We start from the raw sequence: 9,809 nt of genomic DNA on the forward strand, positions 1-9,809 counted from the left end.
CTTGGCTCTTGACAGACAAGGCTTCAGAGTCTCTTGGCTTCGACTGTCACTGAGAAAAAGTTGCAGTTGGTCTTTACCCCTCCCGCTTCTTCCTGGACACCTGAATAGTCTTTCTTCATTTTTCAAGTTGTTAAATAAATCAGAATGTGGATATGCTTTGGTTGCCATCATGTTTAAGCAGTTTTTCCAAGTATATGATATGCTCTTTTTACCTGAAAATTCTATTCTTTTATCTCCAGGCAATGTTTTTGCATTCTGAGTGTTCTTCTCGTGTGTTAAGAGTTTCTACTTCAAAGCCATCAAAGGATTGGCTTTGCCTTTCTCCATGTCTGTCATTGCCTCTCTAGTTTTAAAGTCTCTTTCTCTCTTTTCTCTGCATTTTCTCTGGCCTCTCCACCAAAGTTTGGCTGCCAGTCATGTCTGTTCACAACCACATTGAGTTTATTTGTTATGTATGTAATAGCATTAACTTTTCTTTAGTTCTGCGGTATCCTCTTCAGCCCATTTTGCTGTCTTAGCTTATCATCTCATAGATCTTATTATATTTGCTTAATATAGTAGTTCTTAGAGTGCAAAGCACTTATGGAGAATAAGCCCCTGTTTGAGGATATTTTTATTCTACACTGGTGTCTTTCTACATCGTTTATTTTCAAATTATTTATTTGACATGTATTTGAGTACCTACCAACTGCAAGATGGTGTCCTTTGGTGATACCACAAAACAGAAAAAGAACTTACTCTTCTAGTGCTTACACTGTGTGTGTGTGTGTGCGCTGCACTTTTGTGCATACGTGGTATATGTCTATGTATTTGAGTTTGCTATGATATGTTCACATTACATCTCATCATTTTATTGATGCTTAAACTGAACTGTGCTACCCACGTCCTTCATCTCTCTAATGAAGTGAGATTGAATTTCCTTGACATTTATTGTTTTCCCATTATCTGAAACCAGTTTGAATTCCCTTCAGAGTTTCAGATTAAATTACCCATGTTGATTTTAATCCACTTTTCTGTAGCCTGAAGATAGAATTGTATGATTAAATATATGGACTTCAGCCTTACAAATGGGAATTCAGTTTGTTGTCATAACAAACTTTTCTTTATAAATGTAATCCTTTTAAAGATTTTATTTCTTTATTTGAGACAGAAAGAGAGAAAGCACAAGGGGGGAGGAGCTAGGGGGTTAAGCAGAGGGAGAGGGAGAAGCAGACTCCCCAGTGAGGAGGGAGACCTATGCAGGGCTCCATCCCAGGACCTGAGCCAAAGGCAGATGCTTAACTGACTAAGCCACCCTATAAATGTAATTTTTAATTACAAATTATTTTCAAAATGTTAGAAAACAGCACAATCACCATATATTATTCTATTGGAAAGCTATTTTTGTGTTTTTGTTTTTTGAGTAACTGGATCATTACCTAAAAATGAAAAAACTGAGGAATCAATAGAACAAGCCATGGTCTCTATAGTAACCTACAAAAACATTCATCATATGACTCTGGAAACCCTTTACTGAATGTGTAGATGCAAACTACCAAGCTTTTTATGATAGTTCCACGCAAATGAGCAATACTAAAGGTGTTCCATATCTTAGTTGTATTTCAGGATAAAAATAACCATGTGCATGGTTATAATCCATGCACAAGAACAATTTCATTTGTGTCCAAACTGGAAATATGGCCTCCATCTTCTTCTTTGTCTTATTCAGTCAAGAATCATGTTAGTTTCTTGGATGAAATGGAAAGGAATGATGTCAAGAATCAGAGATAAAATATTTACTCTCTAGGTTGTCTCCAAAATCCCAGGAGAGGGTAAGACGGAGGACCTTTAACAAATTCAATAAAGACAAAATTTCCTCAAGTATCCACAAGGACACTTCAAAGGGCATTACAGATTTCCAAAGGAACCAAGTACAGAATGATAATCCCAACTCAGATTAAAGAACACTTCTGCGTTCAAGCAGAATACATATCTCTGAGTTTCCTGGTAGCCAGGGAAAAAAAAAGGAAAATAAAATAGGTGTCATATTTTTCTTGCCTTATAAATGTTTTCCAGACTATTGGAAGACTCAAGATTTCTTCCCATTTTTAAAGCCTGAGGACATGGATGTACAGGACCACAAACAATGGAATAGACAGTACTCTCAGTGATAGTTTTAATAAAAAACAAGGACAGATCTACTTAGAACGATTTCTTCTATGATCCCCCATATGAAGACAATAAACAAGATGTTTTATAAAGTCAGTGCCACAAAAGGAAGCCCTAAAATTTCTGTCTAGATTCATGAATCCATTGTGCGACTTTCTTCTCAGTGTTCTATTTTCCACTGCTCCTGCCTTTGTATGTTTTCTGATTCTGTTTCTCTCTGGGGATGAAAGCATCATCTGTTACAAGCCATTGTTCAACAAGCCATGGTGACAGCCAGAACAGACTGAGTAAGCTGTTATCAGAGGCAGGTCCTGGGGAAAGCAGGAAGCAGAAACCATTTTTTCCTTGGATGCTCTCTCCTCTCTGTGGCCTTTAGATCCTCCACCCGCTGTGGGTCCTTACTGCTCTCCAGGCTTACAACTGTCCACTGTGTCCTATGCAGGCTCACCTCCTCAAATATTGCCCCAAGTTTAAGATGACTTCCTCTTTTTATTTCCTATCAAAACCTGCCTTTCCTCGGGTAGTACTCCTGAGTGCAGTATCAAAAGGAAGTGATGCATATCAATTCAGGTTCAGCCAGAGAAGCAGAGCCACAGTGAGCTCAGGATAAGGAATTTAGAATTAGATCTTACACAATGATGGGAGGAGCTCAGAAGTCAGATTGGAAAGGAGGAGTGAGATCAGACGTGTATCTGCTGCCAAAGTGGGATGCAAAGGGGAAGCTGGTAGAGAAGTCTATGAGGAACCGTTGCCTGTGTTAGCTGGGGGAGGCCAACAGCAAGCATCTGCTGATGGGCCTGGGGCTGCTGTTGGTCTCAGGGTCAGCACTTGAATAGATGAGCTGGTCTCAGAGTGTAGAAGAGCCAGAACAAGCTGGAACCCGCTGACACCTCTTCATTGGTCACTGCATTTAACCATGATGACAGTCTAAAAGTAAAGACTATGGCTTCTCCTCCACCTCCCAAATTTTATACAGGTTCCCCTTTTGGCTAACTCTAACCTGAATCCATACACACACACATACACACACACACACACACACACACAAAGATTTGGAAACATTTTTCCCATTTAAGTGGCTTGCTGGACACATTTCTTAACTTTCTCTCCCCGACCGTTCAGCTGCGTAGACAAAGATACACCCAATTACTCAGTGGCTACAAAAACCCCAACCCGGCCACCAAGCAGTCCCTGGAAAGTGCATACTCCAGACTGAGAAGCAAGGCTCTCTCTGGATGCTCAGCTGATCAGCCACTCCCCTTCTTCGAATGATCAAAGGCTTCCAATTGCTCTCAAGCTCCCTAACCTAGCATTTAAGGCCTCCCTGGTCTGGCCTCACTCTACTTCTCCTGCCTTGTTTCCTGTCACTCATCACCCACTCTTGTTTCCAGAAGTCTCCTTTCCAGCACACTCCTGTACGTCCCTGGCACGCCCACCCCATTCTCTCACTGGTTCCTCACACCTCCTCATGATGTTCCCATTCTTTGCCCTATTTTTTTGCCTAAAGAAATCTTCCACAAGCCTCAAGACCCAACTCACATGCCCATCACATCCCTGAAGTATCTGTTCCCTCCTCTTCATCTTTGTTTCTACCATTAGTGCCACCTTTTCCACTTTGTATTATGTGTTGGTGTTTTGTCTGGATTCCCAGGTAGCCTGTGGGCTCCCCACCGCACACAGTCAGAAGCCTACCCCAGCCTTTCTCCTCTTCCAACTTGCCAACATTAGACCAGTTGTATCTGGAGGAATTACTGTTAGACTAAACCAGTCATGGTGATCCCATTGTCTTTTGCCAGTGAGTGATCTAAGGTTGGGCATGTAGCTCAATTCTGGTCATTAGGATGTATAGAAAAGACCAGAGAACTTGCTATTCCTCTCTCAACACCATGTGAGGACACAGATAGAAGGCACCCATCTGCCAGCCAGGGAGAGCTCTAAGCAGAAACTGAGCCCTGCAAACCTTGATCTTGGACTTCCAGTCTCCAAAACTATGAGAAAATAAATTTCTCCAGTTTAAGCCACCCAATCTGTACTAATTTTTTAAATTAACTCAAACTGATAATTGATATATGCTCAAATGGCTAAGACTTACTGAATGCTTATCATATGTGAGACACTGTTTTAAGTATTTTTAATTTTTTAATATTTTTATTTATTTAAAAAGAGAGAGAGCAAGAGCAGGCATGTGCATGGGGTAGAGGAGGGCAGGGAGATCAGCAGAGAAAGAATCTCAAGCAGACTCCCAGCTGAGCGAGGAGTCCATTATGGGGCTCAATCCCATGACCCTGAGATCATGACCGGAGCCAAAATCAAGAGTTGGACACTTAATGACTGAGCCACTCAGGTGCTCTGTTCTAAGAATTTTTAAAAGGCCAATTCATTTAATATTCACAATTTTTCAGTGAAGTAGGTACAAGTACAAAAATATCCATCACACAGATAAGGAACCTAAGACACAAAAGACTGAGAAACTCCTCCCAAATCACAAAGGTGACAAACGGCAGAACGGAGATTTAAACTGAGGTTGTCTGGCTGCCAAGTTCACACTTAGCCATTATGTTCTGCTGCTTCTCAACAGCTGCCCTGGGTATCTTATTCACCTGAAAATTCTCAAAGGCCTGCAGGGTGCCCCACACTCGTTAAAGAATTTGTCAGACACCGATGTGCCAGGCATCTGCCATGTTTTATCAACAGGCCTCTAACTCCACCCTCAGCACAAGCAGGGTGGCTGATTGTCCTGCTCCTCCCTGGGCTGAGGGGGCTCCTAGAATGCAGGACTGTCAGTTTCAAACTGGGACAAGTTGGTCACCCCACCTATCAGGTCAGTTCACAATTGCATTATGACTTTCATTGCCCAAGGCACTTTTTCTTTATTTATTTATTTTTGGCACTTTTTCTTTAAAGGGTCCTGCCCCCCTTTGTAGATTTTTGTAGGGCCTCCCAAAATTCATTTTTTAAGGATATGAGAAAAAAATTTGTCTTTTCTTCAACCCTAAAGGTTCATTTTTTTCTTCTGATCTTAAAAGAAATCAATGCATCTTAGTGAAGGTCCTAAAAATATTATGTGCCCTAATCATTGTGCCCACATGCCTCCTGGTCCTAATGGATGCACTCACCCTAGGTTATGATCTATCATAATCTGCATTTCACAGAGATATTAAGTAATTGCCAAATAATCAAACATCTAGAAAATAATGGAACCAGGATTTGAATTCATGTTGTCTTACCTTAGAGCTTGTACTCTTAACTGCTGTAGCAGTGTTTCCAAAATTTTTTTTTGGGAACCCACAATTAGAAATACATTTCATAACACAATGACACACACACACATGTACAAATAGAGCTGAATCAAAATTTTCATGTAACAATATTTACCTGTACTACACATAATTCACATTGATGTTTTCTATTCTACTTTTTTGGTTTTATTTATTTTTTTAATTTTTTTCAATTTTTTAAAATTAAATTCAATTTGCCAACATATAGTGTAATACCCAGTGGTCATCTCATCATGTGCCCTCCTTATTTTATTTTTTTAAATGCCAGTTGCAGTCCAACAGAATTCATGACCCCTGTCAAATATTGTGACCTACAACTTGAAAAATCTTGCATCTTGATCTAATACCTTTTAACAAATATTTTTCAAAATGATTGTCTTGGGTGTAGGGACAGGATAGGGACATCACCCAATACAAATATCTTCAACCAAAAAACTATCAGTTTGTGGGGTGCCTGCCTGGTTCACTTAGTAGATCATGCAACACTTGATCTTGGGGTTGTGAGTTAGAACCCCAGCTTGAGAGTAGAGTTTACTTTTTAAAAAAAATTGCAAAGCCTCATTCCAAATCTCTGTACTTTGTACCATCCCACAGTGCCTACACCCAAAAGGGAATACATTTTTAAGGAAAAAGAAGCTATCAGATTTATCTATCTCTTTAACAACTGAACTAACATGAAAAGGAAATGTGTGTTAGTTTAGAAAGATGATGCCAGTGGTTGATTAAATATATTACAATATCTGCTTCCTAGAAAGAATGGTATGTGTCAAGAGCTTTGATTTTATACTATTTTGGCTCGAACAAGTCTTCACATTCCATCCTTCTTCAATAGCTTGTAAGACTGAAAGGGCAGGAAACCATGCTTCAGAAAATTCATGAACCCAGGGGCTCACATGAGACACCTCAATCTTTTAGGTCTGTGTATGCCTATTTCCCCCTTGATTAATCAAACATGAGACTTGCACTGGGTTTCTTTCACTGTGAACTAGAAGGAAATGAGAATTTCAAGCTGGCTAGGTAGATAAATAATTATTACTAAACTAGACCTAAAATGCAGATCAGGCAATGTAAATATGCCACTGGGTTGGTTTAAAAATCCCTCTGACACCTGTAGGACTTCTGAACCCCAAAGCAAAGATGCTAGTACATAATTAGATATTCTCAAGCAACACTGAGGAGGTGGCTCCCCCGTCCTTCTACATTTAGGGACTGGGACCCTCTGATAACCAGCTGTACGCTCAAGGTCTAGACTGGCAGTGGCACCAAATAGCAATTGGTCAATAATAGATGAGTAAAGCCCTGCATAAAGGAAGGGAGGAATGTTAGCATGATCTCAAATTAAGGAAGTTCAGACCAAGAAGGTATAAGACCCAAGTTCTCAAAGTGGGGCTTAGCAAAGGAGGGGATGCAAGAAGAGGAAGAGGAAAGAACATTGAAGACACAGAGGTGGATCATGGCATAGTGGGAAGGTCTCAGAACTGGCAGTAAGGAGACATAGGTTCTGGCAGTCTTGTCATCTAACTTGCTGTATGCTTTTGGCCACAGCCTTCCCTTTTCTGAGCCTCGGATTCCTCAACTCTAAACTGACATGTCTTCTCCATGACATTAAGATTTCTTTCAGCCCCCAAATTTCAAAATTCCCAGATCTGAACAACTGAAGGTCCTGGCCATGTCCAGCTATGCATGCAACAGTTATAGGTAGAAGGCAGAGAGGAGGGAATTTCCTCTTGGAATTTTGACATTAGAAAGGGGTCCTCATGCCCAAAGATGTTGGGACCTACATCTTCACTGGATGACACTGCTTTCCTGGCACTGTGGTTAGTAATCCCAGTTCCTGCACTAATTTGCCAGATACTCTAAGTAGAAGCCCCAGCATGCACTGCACTCCTTATGTTCCTAATTATATCACAACTGTACCAGGCATTGTGATTTTTTTTTTTTATGTGCATGATCTCACTTTGTCCTCACAGCATCCTGTGAAGTAAGGACTATACTTTATTATGCTGCAGATGGATAGAGAAGGCTCAAGGAGATTAAGTGGCCTACCCTAAATCATTCAGGTGGGATGTAGCAGAGGCTGTGTTTGAGCCCAGCTATATCTCCAATGTTTATGTTCTTACTATAGCACCAGGCTGTAGCAAGTCTCCTGATTTGCAAGAAATAAGCCCTCTCCCACACCACCCATTTGGGCATATCAGGAGGATTAAGATATATCCTACTGGACACTCATTATTTCTTTATAATTTATAGCACACTTACTTCTTTAAGATTTATTTATTTGAGAGAGAAAGAGGGTGGTGAGGAGGGAGGTGGGGAAGGAAGCAGGGGGTCAGAGGGAGAAAAGAGAGAATCTCAAGCAGATTTCCCACTGGGCATGGAGCTCAACACAGGGCTTCTGCGTTTGATCTGTGGGATAAATTATTGTGGTTTAAGTACATGACAAAATATCCAGCCTCACACAGATATGTAATTGGAAAGGGAGAAATATTTTAATAGGCTTTTTTTTTTCAGATAATTGTGGATATCCTCTCTTTATACCACATCTAAACTCTGCAAGTGATAATTTCTTAAAAGGTTGGTTATACTATGACATCTAAAACCATATCAATGAACTTTTCATATTGTATTAAATTAAAATCCACTGGTTTATTTTGTGCTTTGAATGGATATTTTACCCATGCATGATTTTATAACATCATCCCCTGGTCATTTGGAAAATAGTGATTCACCAAGCTATGCAGATCTTCCAGATGTTGACACATTTTATTTCACAATACTTTAAAAATCACATGTGTTAGCATCACCACCAATATTATCAAAAAGAAGTCTTTATGCATTGGGAAGGTGTAAAGTTCAAAATGGCAGGTACTAGTTTTCCAAAATTCTAATTTTCACCCACAAGCCTGAGTGTTATCACTGACAACAAACACTATCATTTGTTTTCCTTACGGTAACAGGCTTGCTTCATTCAAGAAAATGTTTCTTCAATACCCAAGGCTAAATTATGAGTTTGTCAGTCATTCTTTCTAATAAAACTGAATTTCCATGGAAAAAACATCTAGTTCATTCACTCACAACTCAATTAAGTACGTACTTCTCCCTGAGACAACAGGAGTGCACTTCAGTGTGCAAGAATGGTGCTTTAGGAGCATTTTCATTCTGTTGTACAGAATTTTGAAAGGATAGGTATTCAGAGGTGGCAGTTTAATAACATTAATAACTTTTATTGCTCATCAAGAATATTCTTAAGTGACGAAGAGTAACACATGACGAAAGCAAGAGCATGACAAAAAGAATCCAATGCCCACCAGAACCACAGGACAGTTAGTGCCACTGTCATGATTCATCATGACACCATGGCTTTTGCACCAGTAATGCAAATATAAACATAAAGGAAAGGGCAAATCGAGCCTTAATAATATTATCAAAAGAGTTTCTATCTCAAGGATTCCCTTACACAGTTGGGAAAGCACTTCAACCCCCAGAGTTCCTCAGACCATTCTTTGAGAGCCACCCAGGAGAGGATGCACAGCCTTAAACTTACTCATTTTTTTCCTTTCTCAGTAGTTGTTTCAGCGTGGCCTTTGGCAGACCCTGAAAGACATGGATTCAGGGATAACACATTTGCCTTCCTCTGGTATCTTCAGAAGAGAGACTGAAAAAATAAGCTCGATCATAACCATTATCTCTCATTTTCTCTGATGACCTGGTCTTTAAAATGACCCATTTGGGTATGTTTTAGTCATATTTTATGGAGTTTTCTCTTTTTTTCTCTTTCTTTCTGTCTGCCTACCTGCCTGTTTGTCATTTTGCGATGTGCTGGTATTCGTAATAACGCTGCTGTCCCCGAATCATCAGGATTTCTGAATTTCATAACAGAAATTCCAATGGTCCCAAAGGCTTCTGGGAAATTCTTGACCTGAAAGAGAAAGGAATGTCTCTTCTCTGGGAAAGCTGCCTGATTATGTCTATCCGATTAAAATGGCCACATGCAGCAAGGTCACAAGATCAATGGTGATAATAGAAGCCCCACAGATGGGAAATCGAGACCCTTCCTATTCCTCTATGCTGTAGTTCCCTCCCCCCCCCCCAATCTGGAGAGGTTTAATTTTCTCTTTTTACTGCTTTTTTCCTATTCCCATCTTTCTAACTCCTTCCTAGGGCCCAGACTGACCCCCGGAATTTGACTATCCCCCCTCCACCTTGGTTAAACTGACTATAGAAATCTCATAAGATTCTATTACTTAATCCTCAGGCATTTATTATCTAAGTTTTAGTATGTACTTCTTTGCATTTAGTTACTCTTGATGGCTTGGGAATTCACCTTGAACTGGTGGTATTCTTCATCTCATATGCTGCCAGTTTTCTTGAATGACTTTTTTT

General features: G+C 40.1%; 1 long non-coding RNA gene across 1 annotated transcript in view; it reads right to left on the reverse strand.

Moving 5' to 3' along the window:
* Positions 1-9,308, reverse strand: part of LOC125753412 (uncharacterized) — a 68,300-nt gene extending 58,992 nt beyond the window's left edge. Inside the window, exon 1 of the long non-coding RNA XR_007405170.1 lies at positions 8,971-9,308. This is a non-coding gene — a long non-coding RNA (uncharacterized LOC125753412). The remainder of the gene's footprint in view (positions 1-8,970) is intronic.
* Positions 9,309-9,809: the final 501 nt, after the last annotated feature.

The sequence above is a fragment of the Canis lupus genome, chromosome 23 (genome assembly GCF_003254725.2).
Source record: "Canis lupus dingo isolate Sandy chromosome 23, ASM325472v2, whole genome shotgun sequence".
Lineage (NCBI taxonomy): Eukaryota > Metazoa > Chordata > Mammalia > Carnivora > Canidae > Canis > Canis lupus.